The following is a 17,868-nucleotide window of genomic DNA, read 5'->3' as shown; positions in this document are numbered from 1 at the left end:
CTTTGTAAATAAATAAAAACGTAATAGAAAAATTAAATGTTTAAAAACTCCAGGGGCTGGATAGATGGCTCAGTGGTTAAGGTTTTGTTCTTCTGGAGGATCTGGGTTCAATTCCCAGCACTTGACTGGTAGTTTACAACTGTTTGTAATTCTGGTTCCAGGGATCTGATGCCCTTTGTGGGCACTGCATGTGCATGGTGCATAGACATATATGCAGGCAAAACACCACACACATTAAAAACGACAACTACCTTCAAAACAGGACTGGTGAGATGGCTTAGCAAGGCACTTGCTGCTTAGCCTGATGACCTGAATTTACTATACACATGGTGGAAAGAGAGAACTGATTCCCAGAAGTTGACCTCTGGCCTCCACATGCATGTACCCCCCCACACGTATACATACATACACACACACACACACACACACACACACACATACCACATACACATACATACATACACATACACACATACACATATACATACATGCACATACACACACATACATACATACATATACACACATACATACATACATACACATACATACATACATACATACATACATACATACAAGTGTGATTTAAAGAAAAACAACAAGCTAGGAGTGGTGGGTGCTACATACTTTTAATCCCAGCACTTGGGAGGCAGAGGCAGGCAGATCCTGTGAGTTCCAGGCCAGACAGGGATATATAGTGAGATACCATCTCAAAGAAAACCAAAACAGGGCTGGAGAGATGACTCAGTGGTTAAGTATTGGTTGCTCTTCTAGAGGACCTGGATTTGGTTCCTAACACCCACATGGATGCTCAGTATCATCTGTGACTCCAGTTCCAGAGGAGCTGATGCCCTTTTCTGGCTTCTTCCAGCACTGCACTATGTGATGTATATATATATAAAATTAAAATAAGTAAAATCTCAAAAAATGAATAAAAGCCCAACCCCTCAAAAAAACAAAACCAACAACAAAAACTTAACAGAAAGAATGAAAGGCCAAAGATGTTCTCTAGACTAGGGGTCAGAAGTTATAATCTACAAGGAGACACTTCCTCTCTTCCCCTACTTCCCTGGTCTCTTTTGGCAATAAAGTTTTATCGATACTCAGCCATTCCTGTTCATTTTTTTTATTGCTTTGATTGCTTTGGCAGAATTGAGTAGTTATGATAGGCTACTCACATATGTACAGAACTGGCCTGCTCTTGAAATTTAGAGGGCAAATGATTTCAGAGACTACTATAGTGATGAGGGAAGGCTCAGGAAAGAGGTAATTTATGGGCTGATTTTTCCTTATCGAGAGTTGAATTGGGAAAGGAAGGATAGCATAGTATTGTAGATAGGCACTTCAAGTTTGGAAGCAAAGACACAAAAATAGAGTATAGATGGTTTTTAGAGCTTAAAGTCTGTGTAAAGAATAAAGGGAAAGCTGTGTGTGGTGGCACATACCTGTATCCCAGTCCTTGGGCCCAGTGTGAGGATGGGTAGTGGAGGCAGGAGGATCAGGAGTTCAAGGTCATCTTGAAGAGCTTATTTCTTGCTCACATTTCATTTGCTTATAACTTTATTTCCAGACTAGGCCAACTGCTTATTTGGGACATGTGTTTTTATGGCAAGAGGGTAGCAAGAGCTCACTGTGTTTGGTCAAGCTTCATCTTGAACTGGTGCCTCAGCTTCTATAGGCCAGAGCAGGGTAGGGTGTACAGGAGGGGCAGATGTAGATTGGAGACATTATCATGCTTCCACAGAAAATGAGTTTCCATGCTCCCTCCATGTGTGTGGTTTCAGTTGGGTGCAAGTGAGGTGTACCTAGACTTGGGTGGCTTCTCTCAGCCTAGGATGGTAGAGTCAGTCCATCTGCATACAAGAACCACTGAGGTTCTTATATTCCTCCCCTCCCACTCTTCAGACTTTGTCACTAGTAGCACCCTTGGCCTTGAGTCCCTCCCCCTTCCACACTGTTGCTTGTATGTATCATCCAGGCGTGATTTTGACCCACTCCTCTGGCATTTGACAATATCAGGAACTATTTTTGTTTATCCTTCTGGGAGGGGATAGCCAGGGACTTGTGGGGACAGGGATGCTGATGACCTATATCCCTTTGTCACCCTTGTGTTCCTCCTGGATTTCCAGCGTCTCCTATTCTGCCCTCTGCAGCCTTGAGTGTCCGCAGTCTGTCCTCCCCTGACAACTGTCTGGCCAGTGGGCAGGGCCTTACTTGGCACTGTTGCCCCTTTATTGCCCAACTCCCAGGGTTCACTGTGTCTGTGGCCCTGGCTGTCCTGGGACTTGCTCTATAGATCAAGCTGGCTTAGAGCTCTCGGGGATCTGTCTGCCTCTGCCTTCTGAGTGCTGGGATTAAAGGTGTGTGCTCAGCAAGCTATGCATTTTGATGTCTTGTTACAGCTGGTCTTTAGTGTCAGTAAAGCTGGGGAGTAGGGGCTGCGGTTACTCTCAGTGTCAGGAAGTGACCCTCATCTCTTCTGTGTTGGCTGCTTCCAATTCATTGGGGTTTTTCTTTTTTCTTTCTGAAGTTAAACTGTTTGATTCTGGGTTCATGTGCTTTATTTTGCTTCCTAAACCATTTAATTTTGTTTACTAATAGTTAAAACATGGTAGTCACATGGTGGAGAAGTATGGAGGTGCTTGGTGAAACCTTCTGGTTTCTTGTGGAAGTTGGGAGCCTGGTTCCCTGGAGGCAGGTGACCAGCTTCTCCTATAGACACTTTGAAAGTGCTGGTGTATATGTAATCTTTTCCTACCCTTTTCTTTGGAAAACGTTTCTGACCTGCCTTAGCCACTGTTCTATTGCTGTGAAGAGACATCATGTCCAAGGCAATTTTTTTTTCCTGAGACAGAGTTTCTCTGTGTAGCTGTGGCTGTCCTGGAACTCACTCTGTAGACCAGGCTGACCTTGAACTCACAGAGATCCACCTGCCTCTGCCTCCTGAGTGCTGGATTAAAGGGGTGTGCCGCTGCTGCTGCTGCTTCCGCTGCCGCTGCCGCCGCCACCACCACTGCCCAGCTCAGGCAATTCTTATGAAAGAAAGTGTTTACCTAAGGGCTTGCTTACAGTTCCACAGGCTCACATCATGGGGAGCATGGTGGCATGAATGCGCTGGGCCTCCAGCTGAGAGCTGCATCCTGACCTGCAGCTCAAGAGAGAGAACCTCAAAGCCCACCCTAGTGACACATTTCCTCCAATAAGGCCACACCTCCTATTCCTTATAATCCTTTCAGATACTGACACCCTCTGGTGACTAAGCATTCAAATATATGAGGCTGTGGGACCATTCTTATTCAAACCTCCTCATGACCCTTGCCCTTCCAGTCTGTTGGCAGGTTGTCCGTATCAGTACATTTTCCAGTGCTGGAAATGGCTGTGTGATATTCTGTAGTAAGGGGACATGTTGTAACTTACCTAACCAGCTCCTGCTGGTGAATCTTGTGAAATTAATCAAGGCGTTAGGCAGTTTTGCAAATGTATGAATGTGTCTAGAACATTCCTTGAGAAGTAGTCTGTATTTCTTTAGTCAGTCATTCTGTGTTAGCAGTTTTATCTCTTTGTTAGTTTTTGTTTGGTTTTTTTCCAAGACAATGTAGTCCTGGCTGTCCTGGATCTCTCTCTGTAGACCAGGCTGGCCTTGAACTCAGAGATCCGCCTTCCTCCTGAGTGCGGGGACTAAAAATGTGACCGCCACCACCCAGCTCAGTTTCATCTCAGATGTCTGTCTTTAATCCGGAACTACTTCCGGCCTCTGTTCTCCACTGGAATGGAGTCACCATTTTGTGTTTTCTTATGGTCAAGAAGGGGAAGTATGGGCCGGTGAGATGTCTTAGCAGGTAAAGGTGCTTGCTGGGCTTCAGGAAGCACAGCTTAGAGTACGAATCGGAGAACCCAGGGTTGTCAATCATGTGGGCCTATTGTTTTCCATGGAAGAAAATGAATAACGCCTGCTCACTTGGAATGCCAGAGTGGAAAATGGCCAACAGCCTGGTGATTCTTTACTATTCTGTTAGGAGCTAGCCACCACCTGAATCCTCCCAATATCCTGAGCACTGATTAAGCCCTAATCCTGAAGTAATATCACACATCCTTCCTCTAGGCTTTAGCCCTGAGTTCTGTTTATCAACCACTAGAATTTATTCTTATTGTAAAGGTCAGAGGTCACAAGTTATACTGTGTTGAAATGTCTAAGAAAAGTAACCCATGAGGTCAGTCTCTGGAAGGCTAGGACCCAGTGTCTAGAAAGATGAAACTGTCCAAGATAGTTCCCCTCACAGGCAATGAGGCTTGTAGTGGGGTGAGGCTGGGGGTTCCCAAACACTGTCCAGCCTGAGAATATGAGTATAATCCCTGGAACCTACACAGTGGAAGGAGAGCACCAAAAAGTGTCTCTGACCTGCACTCACATGCTATAGCATGTACACATAGGTGGGTGCATATGCACACATATGCAGTAAATAAACATAATTAAAAAAAGAGGAAAACACACTTCTGCACAAAAGGTGGTCAGATATTCACAGCAGCTAAAAGGGGGAACAACCTATAATGTCATCAATGGATAGATGGACAAAATTTGATAGATCCACAGCGAGGTATGTTACTTTACAATATAAGAAATGACTCCTGTTACAACATCCATGAACCTTGAAAATACTGTGCCTAGACAGGGTTTCTCTGTGTAGCTTTGTGCCTTTCCTGGAACTCACAGAGATCCGCCTGGCTCTGCCTCCCAAGTGCTGGGATTAAACTCAGGTCCTGAAACGTTTGTGTGGCAAGCACTTTACCAACTGAGCCATCTTCCTAGCCTTCTTCCCTGTGTTTTACATGGTGGTTCCCCTTCCTTTCTTCTTTCTCCTTCCTCCTCCTCTTCCCCCTCCCCTTTGAAGCAGGATTTTACTGTAGCCCAGGCTGATGTGGCACTCACCCTTACAAGGTTTGAGATCATGGGCATGAGTTGCCACCCTGGCTTTTTGTTTTCTTTTTGTAAACAATGTCCCACATACCTGCTCTCCTCCTCACACTGGACTCCACACAAAAGCTGCTGGGTGGACCTCATACTTGCTGGCTCTTTCCCACCACCTATTAAGATATATTCTTCTACGGCCTGTTAAACAGCTCAGGTGTGGTCACCAACAGCCCTCTGTAATGAGACCACCTTTGCCTAGAAGCCAGGTTCAATTTGACAACCCTTACACTGCAAAGCTTCCTGTGAGTCTGCCTACAACCTCAGGCTACTGCTAGCCATGCCACCCACAGATTGTGAGCACAGTACCATCCTGTGTCCCCAACAGAGACCTTGACCATCTCCTTCACCTTTGGGTTCTTGAGTGGCAGGTGGAGGTACACATCCGGTGTCAAGAGAGGCTGAAGTTGGAGTGGTGGTAAGCAGCCTGACAAACAGCCAGGCGCTAGGCCCTGCCCCAGCCATTGGAAAGGGTTCTGTTCCTGAACAAGGACTGTCCTTGGCCAAGCGGCCTTGGGCAGGAAGCCCTGTGCTTTCCCAGGAGACACCTGGGGCAGATGCACATCCCTGAAGAGAACCCACAGAGGATTTTTGGGAACCCACAGCATTATACCTTTCAACTTTTAGAAACCAGAGCTGCTTCTAGTACTTTTGGCTACAAGAACAAGGATTGTCACTCAGCCTCTTGGTCCTTGGCTCCCTCTTGCTCCCTGCCCCCCCCCTCCACTTTCTTTCTCACTTTCCTCTTTCTCCTCTCTTGGCTGGTTCAGCCTACTGGCCAAGTTCCGTCTACTACTTTCTCTCCCTGCTCTGGACTCTCCCAGATGCCTCTGCTGTTCCTTCCCTCATGTCTACAAAAAACTTCTCAACTATTAAAAAAAAAAAAAAGAACAGAGGTTTTCATAGTACAAATACTGATTATAAAACAAAAGGTCCACATCACAACAAATTAATAGAAAAGCAACATGCAGAGCTCTGGAATCTACTTCACCATGACTCATAAGACATGCAGCATGCAATCTGATGTCCTAATAACAAGAGACCTGTGGGTTGGAGGAATTTGTCCTGTGTAGGTCTGAGCACAGTCCTGACTGCTGGGAAAGTGCCCTCCACCAGAGTCCCAGGGAATGGCAGGGGGCACTATGACAGAAAACTACCAGTAGTGTTCTAGTGCCCTAGCCAAATAGTGCTGGACCCTCCAGCAGCTTAAAAAGAAAAGGAAAAAAAAGAAAACAACCAAGGAACACTGGCTTTGAACTTGTTATATAGCTGAGGATGACCTTGAACTCTAATTATCCTGATTCTGTCCCTTCTGACCCCAAGCCTTCTCACTTTTACAGTGCCAGGGATCAAATCCATGGCACATGTGAAGTATATGCTCTACCTCTGAGCTGTCCTCACAGTCCTGCCAAGTTTTCTGTTGGGTTTCTTTATTGCAGAACTGTATGTTCTTTATGTATAAAAGTTCCTGCTCAAATACATGATTTACAGATACTTTTCACTGTATGTGTGTGTATATATATGTGCGATATGTGTATGTGTGTGTGTGTCTGTGTGCGTGTGTGTATGGTATATGTGTGTGTGTGTGTGTGTGTGTGTGTGTGTGTGCCTTAAGTTGATATGTTGTATGTCCTCCTTGATTGCTCTTTATTCGCTGAGGCTAGGTCTCTTGCTGAACCCAGAGCTCTTATTAGCCAGCCTGTCCAGAGGGCCTATCTCCACCTCCCCAGGACTGGGATTACAGGGAACTGGTATGCCTCTCTGATGGTTCCCTGGGCTCTCGGGATCTAAACTCTAACCTCATCCTTGCACGGCAAGCGCTTTCCATTGAGTTGTCATCCTAGAAGGTTTCCACGGTTTTGATAACGTCATTGATAACAAACATTTTAACTTGGATGAAATCTAGTTTACTTTTCTTTAGTTGCTCGTATTTTGGTGTTGTAGCTAAGAAAGCACTGCCTAATCTAAGGCCACAAAGATTTTATTTCTGCCAGCAATGGTGACACATGCCTGGTAATTCCAGCACAGGCCAGGGGTTTGCTTTGAACTCAAGACCAGTCTGGGTGTGTAGTGAGTTCAAAGGCAGTCCGGGATACATGGCAAAACTCTGTCAAAAACAAACAAAATAACAGAAACTTTACTCCCGTGTTTTTGTTTTAAGAATTGTATGGTTTTAGTTCATGCACTGACATTTTTATTTTTGTATGTTATCTTTGCCTCTAGCTATTTGGTCCATTTGAGTTATTTTTTTTTAAAGATTTATTTATTTATTATGTATGCAGAAGAGGGCGCCAGATCTCATTACAGATGGTTATGAGCCATCATGTGGGTGCTGGGAATTGAACTCAGGACCTCTGGAAGAGCAGTCGGTGCTCTTAACCTCTAAGCCGTCTCTCCAGCCCTTTGAGTTATTTTTATTTATGAATTGAGGGAGAGTTGAAATAGGGTTTTATGAAGCCAAAGCTGGCCTCAGACTCACTCTGTAGCTGAGGCTGGCCTTGAACTCCTGATCCTCCTATCTCTACCTCCTGAGAGATGACATGACAGGCATGCACCACCATGGCCAGCAGAGTTATTTTTTTTAAAGATGTATTTATTTATTTATTTATTATGTATACAGTGTTCTGTCTGCACGTATCCCTGCAGGGCAGAAGAGGGCACCTATTTCATTACAGATGACTGTGAGCCACCATGTGGTTGCTGGGAATTGAACTCAGGACCTTTGGAAGAACAAGCAGTGCTCTTAACCTCTGAGCCATCTCTCCAGCCCCAGAGTTAATTTTTAATAGATTTTGAGATCAGGGGCCAACATTATTCTTTTGTGTGTGGCTGTTGATCTTTGCTAGCTTCATTTGTTGGGAAAAATTCCCCATTGAACTTTTTCGTACCCTTGTCAAAACCCCCCTGACTGTGAGTGGACATTTTATTGCCTGACTCATGTTGACTCTCCGTGTTGGTCTGTCTGGCCCTGTGCAGTGCCCTGTTGCCTTGACTGCAGCTTTGCAGTGGGTTTCCAAGTCAGAAGTCTGAGTCCACCACTTTGTCTTTTCAAGATTATTTCTTTATTATTTATTTTTTGTTTTTTTGAGACAGGTTTCTCTGTGTAGTTTTAGAGCCTGTCCTGGAACTCACTCCGTAGCCCAGGTTGGCCTCGAACTCACAGAGATCCGCCTGGCTCTGCCTCCCGAGTGCTGGGATTAAAGGCGTGCGCCACCACCACCTGGCTTTTCAAAAATTATCTTAGCAATTCTGGGTCCTACAATTTCCATGTTACCTTCAGGGTTAGCCTGGCCATTTTTTCAAATAATACAAGATTGGCTTTGGCAGGAACTGTTGTTTAATATGTGGGTGAATGTAGGGTGTTTATGGTTTAATAGTGTTTAGTCTTTCAGTCCATGAACATGGGATGTCTTGCCATTATTTTTGTCTCTGATTTGTTTCAACAATGTTTACAGTTTTCATTGTTCAATTCTGGTATTTGGTTAAATTTATTCCTAAATATTCCTTTTGATATTATATGTTTTCTGGATTTTATTTTTAGATTTTTTCCATTCCAAGTGAAAGGTTTTTCTTTTTATGTGTGTATTTGTATGCATTCAAGTGTGTGTGTGTGTGTGTGTGTGTGTGTGTATGTGTAGACTAGAGGACAACTTCAAGTGTCATCCATTAGGTAACACTCCCTTGGTTTTTTTTTTTTTAGATTTTTTTTTTTTTTTTGACTTTTTGAGACAGGGTTTCTCTGTAGCTTCGGAGCCTGTCCTGGACTAGCTCTCCCGAGTGCTGGGATTACAGGTGTGTGCCACCACCACCCAGCCTTTTTTAGATTTTTTTAAGTTTGTGTGTATGAGTGTTTTGCCTGCTTATGCTATGTGTGCTGCATGTTTGCTTGCTGCCTGTGAAGGTTGTAAGAGGTGTTAGTCCCTGGAACTGGAGTTATGTAACTGAACTGGCTCCCCTGCAAAAGCAGCAAGTGCTGTTGACTTCTGAGCTCTCTCTCCAGCCCCAACTAGTTTTGTTGTTGTTGTTGTTGTCTTGACACAGGGTCTCTTGTTAGCCTGGAATTTGCCGAATAGGTTAGGCTGGCTGGCCATCAGCCCCAGCGTTGCCTCCAGCATTGGGATTACAAAGTGTGTGCCCCCACACTTAGCTTTTTTTTTACATGGGTTCTAGGAACTAAACTCAAATGCTCATGGTTGCAAGGCAAGGCAAGCATTTTACCAACTCCACTATCTCCCCAGTCTCCACGATTTTCTTTTCTTTCTTTTTTTGATTTTTGAGACAGTTTCTCTGTGTAACCCTGACTGTCTTGGAACTTGCTTTGTAGACCAGGCTGGCTTGGAACTCAGAGATCCACCTGCCTCTGCTTCCCAAGTACTGGGATTAAAGATGTACCCTACCACAGCCCAGTTTAGGTTTTTCTTTTTAGTATTAAGTATTTGAGCAGATGTGCAAAAATTAAACACATAAAGGGAATGCCAGCAAGATGGTCAGTGGTTAAAGGCACTTGCTGCTAAGTCTGAGGACCTGAATTGATCCTTCCTATGGTAAGAGAAGAGAACTGTCTCTACAAGAGTAGTTTGCCCTGATCTTCACATGCACACAGCAGCATGCATACATACACAAAGTAAGTTTTAAAAGACAGGAGAGGTTGGTAGTGAAAAGTCTTCTTTCCTTATACCATAATTGTCCAGGTCCTCTCCCTGGCAGAAGCTAGCTGTCTTCAAGTTTCATTTATCCTAGTAAGGATGTATTATATATAATTTATATGTACTTCAGTGCAGATGGATGTTCTTTTTCTCCTTTTGATTAGTAGTTCTAAATCGACAATAATGTTCATTTAAAGTGGTTTGCATGTAAAATTTTTTCGTGCATTCATTAAATAAATTTTTTTTTGAGGATTGAAACAAGGCTCAGGGGTTAAGAGCACTGTCTGTTCTTCCATAGGACGCAGGTTCGATTCCTAGCACTCACATAGTGGCTCACAACCCTCTGTAACTCCAGTTCCGGAGGATCTAATGCTCTCTTCTGGCTTCTATGGATACTGCACACACATGGTACACAGACATACATGCAGTCAAAACATACACATAGACATAAAATAATAAAGAAAATCTTTTAAAAATGAGTAAGTTGGGGATTTAGGTCAGTGGTAGAGCGCTTGCCTAGCAAGCACAAGGCCCTGGGTTCAATCCTCAGCTCTGAAAAAATAAAATAAAAATAAAAATGGGGAGTAAACAAATCTGGCTTCTAGCCTTCTACTTTGCAAGTTTTCAGGTATTTAATAATTTCATAGCTTTTTTTTTTTTTTTTTTTTTTCTGAGAAGAGGTTTTAAAGGGGGTGGGATGGCTGTTCTAGACCAGGGGTGATGATATATGCCTGTAATCTCAGCACTGGTCTGAGGCCAGATGGGCCTACATAAACCCTATCTCAAAAAAGTAGGGAGGGATTATAAATATGATTCCCTAGGAACATATCACTCATGAAATGGTTTCAGCATTGCTTTGTCAGGAGATGTTGTCAGTGTGTGTAAAAATCTAGAAAAATATTTTAAAGATAAATGTTGCGTGTTATTATTGTACTCTATTCATATATTCCACATGGCATTCTGGACACATACTAGGTTTCATATACTCTACTCTGAACAGGCTGTGTGGTCTGTGCTCCTGGCCTGATGTAATAGCTTAGGGTGTAAGGCTGTAGAAGGTTGTGACCGACCTAGGTCACACAGCTAATTAGAAGAACCTGTATTCAAGTCCAAGTGTCATAAGTCCACAGCTTTCCCTTTTCACCATAATTGTAGTTGGGTCACTTATTACTTCCCCGACTCCAGGATATAAATGCACAGTTTGTGTGTCTAGAAAGTCTCGTAGCTGCTGAGCTGTCACAGTGAGGATGCTGACCGGTCTTTGCTCTCCCTATACCTATATTCTTGCATTTGGAGGAGAGAGATTATGCCCAGAGTGGCAGACACATGGAGGAGGGCTCGGCTCACAAAGCACATGATTTGAACAGAGCTGGAGCGGAAGAAGGCAGACCAGCTGGAGAAGAGGGATCCTTCCTGAGAGAGAACACTGCAAAGCCCACAGCTACAGCTGTCCTTGTGTAGAGGGCATGAAGACAACATGGAGTAGGCCTCCACCAAAGTGCTAATAGAGTAGGTGATAGGATTCTCAGGTGATTTGTTTTATCTGTTTTAATTGTGTGTGTGTGTGTGTGTGTGTTTGTGGGTGCATATGTAGGCCAGAGGACAGTCTCAGATGTCATTTCTCCTGTTCCAATCCCTTTGGTTTTGCTTGTTTATTTTTCCTATTTTTCTTTCTCTTTTTCCCTTTCTTTCTTTTTTAATGTTTTTTGAGACATGGTTTCTCTGTGTAGTCTTGGAACCTATCCTGGAACTCTCTATGTAGACAAGGCTGGCCTCGAACTCACAGGCCTGCCTCTGCCTCCTGAGTGCTGGATTAATCCTATTTTTCTGGAGACAAGGTTTCACATTGGACTGTGGCTTGCCTGATCGGGTAGACTGGCTGGGAGGGATAGTCAAGCAGCCCCAGGTATGACTGATATAGAGGCCTGGAAGGGCAGGAGAGACTGTACTGCCATGTTTCCTGTGGTCGTATTTAAGTGCAGATACAGAAAGGGGAGCCCAGGATTAGCCAAGGATCCAGAGCACCACGAGGAAGGGGAGTGGAAATCTGGTGCCAGGAATCTGGACCCTGGGCTGCATCTGTGTGTCCAGGCTGGAGGGTCATTGGTAAGAGGAGGTGTCGGAGTGTTGGGATGGGTGGGATTTCACTTGCAAAGCTTTGAGGTGGTGGATGGGGAAGGAGGAGATGGAGTGTTTGGCAGGCTGTGGTGGTGCTAGAGTGGGTGGCTGTGGTGGTGTGGTTCTAGAGTGGGTGGCTGTGGTGGTGGTGTGGTGCTAGAGTGGGTGGCTGTGGCGGTGTGGTGCTAGAGTGGGTGGCTGTGGCGGTGTGGTGCTAGAGTGGGTGGCTGTGGTGGTGCTAGAGTGGGTGGCTGTGGTGGTGCTAGAGTGGGTGGCTGTGGCGGTGTGGTGCTAGAGTGGGTGGCTGTGGTGGTGTGGTGCTAGAGTGGGTGGCTGTGGCGGTGTGGTGCTAGAGTGGGTGGCTGTGGCGGTGTGGTGCTAGAGTGGGTGGCTGTGGTGGTGCTAGAGTGGGTGGCTGTGGTGGTGTGGTTCTAGAGTGGGTGGCTGTGGTGGTGCTAGAGTGGGTGGCTGTGGTGGTGCTAGAGTGGGTGGCTGTGGTGGTGTGGTACTAGAGTGGGTGGCTGTGGTGGTGTGGTGCTAGAGTGGGTGGCTGTGGTGGTGTGGTGCTAGAGTGGGTGGCTGTGGTGGTGTGGTGGTGTGGTGCTAGAGTGGGTGGCTGTGGTAGGACCCACACACTTGGTCTGTACTGTAGTTAGGATATTTTCTCATTTTTTTTGCGACATAGTCTCAGTTTGTGGCTGTCCTGGACTCACTCTGTAGACTAACCTGGCCTCGAACTCACAGAGATCCCCCTGCCTCTGCCTCCCCTGGATGCTGGGATTACAGGCTGCGCCACCACACTCGGCCCTGAGTTTGGATCTTGAATGCCCTACAAGGGTTCTTGTGTAAAGGCTTGACCCTCAGAATGGCGGGATTGGAATGGAGACTGTTGTTAGAATTTCTAAAGGTCTTTTAATAAGAACTAGGGCCAGATATGGGGTAACTGCTGAAAGATCAGAGAGACAAAGACACTGCCACATCTCACCTCACCAGCTCCACGAATCCTCTGACTGAAATCCTCTGAGTCCTCACCTGAAAGGCTCCAGCTGAAAGAGCCTCTAGCTGAAAGGGTCGCTTCTGCCGAAAAGCCTCTAGTTCCGTCCTGTCTCCTCACGCCTTATATACCTTTCTCCACCCAGCCATCCCTTCCTGGATTAAAGCGTATGTGCTTCCCAGTCCTGGATTAAAGGTGTGTGCCACCACTGCCTGGCCTCTATGTTTAATGTAGTGGCTTCTTCTGTTCTCTGATCTTCAGGTAAATTTTACTAGGGTATACAGTACATCACCACATTTCCCCCTTTTTTGCTAAAATAATAAAAGAAGGTTATAACTAATATAAGAAAAACTGTATACAGTAATATATATATTATATATATATATATATATAATATATATATAGTCAAGAATTATATTAACGGGGTTGGGAATTTAGCTCAGTGGTAGAGCGCTTGCCTAGCAAGCGCAAGGCCCTGGGTTCGGTACTCAGCTCTGACAAAAATGAATTATATTAACAATGCTAGTCTGTTAACATTTGACAGATTCAGAGAAAATGCTCCACTATTTATCCTATTTTGGTGAGTCCAAAGTGTTGTACCTAATTCATTTTTCTATCCTAACTTGTATTACCAACCCAAAACTATCTTTTGATGTCTTTCAAACTTACACACTGTACACCTCTTTGGTGAGTTTCTTTTCTGAATTTGTTAACAAGGAACACTAACTATAACTATCCAGTCTTCAACTCCATCAGAGACCCAAGAAGGAAATAATATTACCTAAGTAAGTAGGAAGTATAAACAAGTGAATTCCAAAAAATGTGAGAAATGACAGAAACAGCTGGCTGCCTAGACAGTCACCCAAGGTTCCTCTGCAACATTGGGGCATCCATCTTCAGTCTATAGGTCTAGCATATCTTACAGACTTTTCTGTGAAGCAGGATTTACTGAAGGGCCATCCTACATTGTCTTGGCAAGTTTCGGCAATCCTTTCTTTTGTGTCCTGCTTGTCCATTTGGACAGCATACTGTCAGTAGTCCCGAGGTAAGGCCACTTTCTTGCCCAGTGGCTAACTTTTGCCACAAAGAATGTAAACTCCATATGGAGTTTCTTTGATGTCCATCATTTTCTCTGAAGTAGATTGATGCTGTCAGGAACAGACATGTCTCATAGTCATAAAATATATATGTGAATCCATGCTATTAAAACATCTTAAATGCCTTATTCTGTAGATCTCTGAAGTGTTTGAAGATGACCTGTCTATCTAAAATATATCTGTTTGACCTTGAAAACATACCTAATACAAGTTTGATTGTAATGACTAACTACTAATTTTCATTTCTTTATATCCTAATTAGTTGGTAATAATGACTTTTAAGGACTAGAAAATTGCATTGCATTGTTAAATGAGCTGTATAGGTACAATACCTTGAACAAGATTAGAAACATATGCACAGTATGTTTTAACAAAATTAATTTCAAATTTGTATCAGTATACAAAATTTGTATACAATATACAAAAATCCAATTCAGTGTAAAATATTTAAAACTAATAGTTGAGTTTTAAAAGTAGATTCAATAATCTGCCCTTTTATCCTATCATATAGTTTTTTTCAGAGTATATTCAATAATCTAATCTTTTATCCTATCGTTTCTATATAATACATTTCTATATCATATCACCCTTTCTTCTTTTAGAAAGAGATTGGCTATGACCAATAACAATTTTTTTTGAGACAAGGTTTCTCTGTGTAGCTTTGGAGCCTGTCCTGGATCTCGCTCTGTAGTCCAGGCTGGCCTCGAACTCACAGAGATCCACCTGGCTCTGCCTCCCAAGTGCTGGGATTAAAGGTGTGCGCCACCACCACCTGGCTCCAATAATAGTTTTAACTAGCCCCTGAATGTGACAGGGTCCTGTTCTGTTGTTCCCTTGGTGGGGGCGGGGGCAAATAGGCACGGAGTCAAACCACACAGACTCTGGGAGAATGTGGAAACAACAAGTTCAGTTTATTCAGGAAGAGGCAAGCCTTATACCCTCCACCCCACCCTGGGGGAGCTCTGATGAATATGCATCTGCTGGTGTGACATGGCTGCCTCTCATTGGTCCAGGTCATCTCCAGATCATGTCTCAGCTGCTGCTGTTGAGGCCCTTAGGCAGACCCAGGTTGGCTCTCAGAAAGTATCATTTTTACTGGTTTGGGCTGCTGGCCCTCAAACCTGTTAGGGATGAGTCATCCCACACCTAAACATAGACAAACATCCATAATCCATTTTTTGGAAATGTGGCATAGTTTTCTAGACTACTTCCTGCTGATTGGGGATGCTGATAGTCTTATGGGGACACAAAGAAAATTTAGGATTTTGGTCGAGTCCTAATTAGTTTAGTCTGTGAGGCTATACCAACTCAGCTAGACATCTCAATACTGTCCTGAGCAGTTTGTAGTCCAAAGCTGATCTTTGGGTGGTGTTTGTCAGCTTGATGATGTTATCATAGTCCATGTGGAATCATCATTGTGGGATCACGTCATTTTTTCAAAGATGGCAAAGGTTGCTATTAGGTGTCATCATTGTTCACTGCAGAAAATGTTTTTCTTTTTCTTTTCTTTTTTTTGTTTTTGTTTTTATTTTGTTTTGTTTTTCAAGACAGGGTTTCTCTGTGTAGCTTTGTGCCTTTCCTGGAGCTCACTTGGTAGCCCAGGCTGGCCTCGAACTCATAGAGATCCGTCTGCCTCTGCCTCCCGAGTGCTGGGATTACAGGCGTGCGCCACCACTGCCTGGCGTAGAAAATCTTTTTTTTAGGATGTTTATTCTGGATGATTTGTCCTTTTTCTTCAGATGTTTCATTTGTCCAATGGTCTTCAGATTCCTTAACCTTCATTCTCCTGAAAGACAAAAACAAAACCCCTCCCCAGCCCTAACTTTGGGCAGGTTCTCTTTTGGCAAGTTATATGTGACCAAATGAAAAGCATTTATTAGTGATAATGTTAGTTTGAATTGGATGGTCATGCTGATTGATGAACTATCACCTCTTCTAATTAAGAGGTCTCTTGTTCAAATCTAATCTTTATCAATTTTGATGCTATCCACAGCTTTTTTTCTCCTGTGCAAACAAAAGCAAAACCTTGTCCCCAACATAACACATATCCTAGTTTCCATTCTGAGGTCAGCACATCTTTAAAGTATACAGGCTGATTTAATTCTGTAGTTTTTTCTGTTATCCAGTGTCTCTCTGCAGTTGTTCCTTTCTTATTAGCATCAAGAAAATTCAAAGTTAATAGAGCATTATGTAATTTATTTCTGGGTTTTTTTGTTTGTTTGTTTGTTTTTGTTTTTGTTTTTGTTTTTTTTGGAGCTGAGCACCAAACCCAGGGCCTTGTGCTTGCTAGGCAAGTGCTCTACCACTGAGCTAAATTCCCAACCCTTTAGCATATCCTTTAGAATACGATTTGATATATCTATGACTGCTTGGTCTGTAGGATTGTGTGGTATACCTGTAATATGCTTTATATTGTAATAAGCAAAAAACTGTTTCATTTTACCAGAGATATATGCTGGAGCATTGTCAGTTTTAATTTGTGCAGGTATACCCATGATGGCCATAACTTCTAGCAAATGCATCATTACAGAATCAGCCTTTGCAGAACTCAGAGCTGTTGTCCATTGAAATCCTGAGTAGGTATCAATGGGGGTGGTGTACACACTTCAGTTTTACAAATTCTACAAAATGAAACACTTCCACTTGCCACATTTCATTCCTCTGAGTATCCTTTGGGTTGCATCCTGCTGGTAGTGGAGTTTGATTGTATGAAGAACAAGTAGAGTATTTTCTTATAATACCCATGTCTTGCTTCCAGGTTATGGAAAAATCCTTTTTAAAACCCTTACTATTGACATGATGTTTTTTATGAAATTCTGAGGCCTCCAGCACATATCCTATCAATAATTTATCAATTTCATCATTACCTTGTGCTAGAGGTCCTGGCAGACCTGTATGGAATTGGATCTCTTATATATAAAAGAGATGATTCCTATTCCTGATTATTTCCTGTAACTGATTAAATAATGAAGTTAATTCTGACTCATCAGTGATAAATTCGGCAGTTTCAATGTGTAAGACCACTCTTTCTGCATACTGAGAGTCAGTAACTATGTTAAGAGTTTCTGAAAAATCCATTAATACCATCAGAATGGCATAGAATTCAGATTTTTGGACAGAATTATAAGGACTTTGAACCATGTTACTTAAATTTTCTGATTTGTAACCTGCCTTTCCTTTTTAGTTTGTATCAGTATAAAATGTAGGGGCTCCAGATATTGTCATTTCCCATACAATGTGAGGCAGGATCCAGTTAGTTCTCTTTATAAGTTTAATTCTATCGCTTTTGGAATATTTGTCGTTAATCTCTCCCAAAAGAATTACTGCAAGCCCTATGCCAATTTCTGACCATAATTTGTCAATTTCATCATTAGTTAAAGGTACTACAATTTCTGCTGGGTCTATTCCTGCTAATTGACAAAGTCTCAATTTTCTTTTTAAAATCAACTTAGATCTTTTCCACATAAGTTTTTAATTTTTCACTCTGTTTATTTGGTAGAAATATCCATTCCAATATAATATCTTCCCTCTGCATTAAAATTCCTGTAGGAGACTGTCTAGAGGGTAAAATAACCAGCATGCAATCCAGCTGTGGATCCAGATGATCCACATGTGCGTCCTGTATTTTGTTTTCCACCACTGCCTGGCTCTGTTTTCTCTCCTAGACTGAGTCAGTCTCATGTAGTCCAGGGTGGCTTTGAACTTATTGAGTTGTAGACGGATCTCTGCCTCCGGAGTCCTAGGATTAAAGGTGTGTGCCACCACTACCTGGCCTCTATGTTTAATGTAGTGGCTTGTTCTGTCCTCTGACCTTTAGGTAAATTTTATTAGGGTACACAATATGTCACCACAGGAGACCTTTAGCATGTGAAACTAAGTAAGAGATCCTTATGTCATGTACAGCAGGCTAACTAGCCTGCTCAGTGTTGGAGAATCTGGATCACTGGGATTAAAGATGAGGAATACTGCATCCAGCTCCTTATGGGTCCTGAGGATCTGAATTCAAGTTCCTATGCTTGTGTAACTTCACTCACCAAGTCATCCCCC

At 43.2% G+C, this 17,868-nt stretch overlaps 1 protein-coding gene across 7 annotated transcripts in view; it reads left to right on the top strand.

The window, feature by feature from the left end:
• Arhgap39 (Rho GTPase activating protein 39) overlaps positions 1–17,868 on the top strand; it is a 114,204-nt gene that overhangs the window by 5,697 nt on the left and 90,639 nt on the right. The gene's annotated exons all lie outside the window — the stretch shown is intronic.

This window comes from Onychomys torridus, chromosome 16 (genome assembly GCF_903995425.1).
Source record: "Onychomys torridus chromosome 16, mOncTor1.1, whole genome shotgun sequence".
NCBI lineage: Eukaryota > Metazoa > Chordata > Mammalia > Rodentia > Cricetidae > Onychomys > Onychomys torridus.
This window is presented reverse-complemented; position numbering and strand designations above follow the sequence as displayed.